General features: G+C 41.4%; 1 protein-coding gene across 1 annotated transcript in view; it reads left to right on the forward strand.

Annotated features, from left to right (window-relative positions):
• LOC107751707 (receptor tyrosine-protein kinase erbB-2-like) overlaps window positions 1–1,128 on the forward strand; it is a 43,264-nt gene that overhangs the window by 13,683 nt on the left and 28,453 nt on the right. The gene's annotated exons all lie outside the window — the stretch shown is intronic.

The following is a 1,128-nucleotide window of genomic DNA, read 5'->3' on the forward strand; positions in this document are numbered from 1 at the left end:
TTCATTCATTCAAAGAGAGACATAATGAAACACGCTGTTGAGATCATTTTAACTTTGAGCGCCACTTTAGAAGGCTCAGCTGACCAGCTATGCTTCGATGCTAAGACAGAGATCTCGCTTTCCTTGGACATAACAATCTATTTTCACAAATATATATGACTCTGCCTGGAGGACAGACGCAAGTAATCGCACGCGCTCAGTCGATCTCTCTCTCATTCACTGTCTGTTTAAGCTTGTTAAGTGCAAATCTACGGAGCCTCTGTACAAATCAGCATGGTACACATTATGTTATCATTACTAACTTGTTTAATATTCAGTCCACATGCATGAAGTGTAAAACGAGAAGGGCATAACCTTATGAAAAAAGAAAACGCAGCGGTTCTTGCATTCCTCTGCAGTTTGCTCGTCAATAGCGCGGTATTGCGATATTGCGGTTATCGCGACAGCCCTAGTATTTGCGCCATTATTTAACGCCCCAAAAAAGCATGTCTTAAAGCAGGCGGTAATTTGCGCTGCTCTTGGTGGATTGCTGGTCATTATGTAAATGAGAGGTTGCATCTGTGTTCTTTAATGTGCGCATTGTCAGTAAATCACGCGCAGAATTTTCCCCTCCCATCGGTGCTTTTATGGAATTGCACTTTAACGCTATTTTGCCCTGTTTAGTAAATCTGGCCCAAGAAGTTATTTTGTGTGGAGGATAGTTCAGATAAGTGATATTATAATAAAACTGCATGAAGATGATTTCACAAAGTTTATGTTGAAGCATAGATGACACAGACATAATCTGTAACTGTAGAATTTCACAGAAAAGCCATGTAGATTTCCATAGCAGTCATACAAATACAGAGTTCTGGCATGAAACTCTAGATGGCGCAGTCCGATAGATCTAACTCAATCCGACCTAATAATGACATTATCACATGGCACAGCTGATTGGTTCTCTCCTGTATCGGTAACCAATGAGCTCGCTGCTCAACATTCAAATATATGACTAGTGCTTGCCGTAGCAGTTGCAGGTTGCTTCAGAAACCCTCCACCTTCCCCAGCTCCACCTGTATAGATCTGCTACGAGGTGATTCATGTATGCTATATGGGGGTTATTTCATGCATGTTATATTTGCAGCAGCA

The sequence above is a fragment of the Sinocyclocheilus rhinocerous genome, unplaced genomic scaffold (genome assembly GCF_001515625.1).
Source record: "Sinocyclocheilus rhinocerous isolate Xijiao unplaced genomic scaffold, SAMN03320098_v1.1 scaffold891, whole genome shotgun sequence".
NCBI lineage: Eukaryota > Metazoa > Chordata > Actinopteri > Cypriniformes > Cyprinidae > Sinocyclocheilus > Sinocyclocheilus rhinocerous.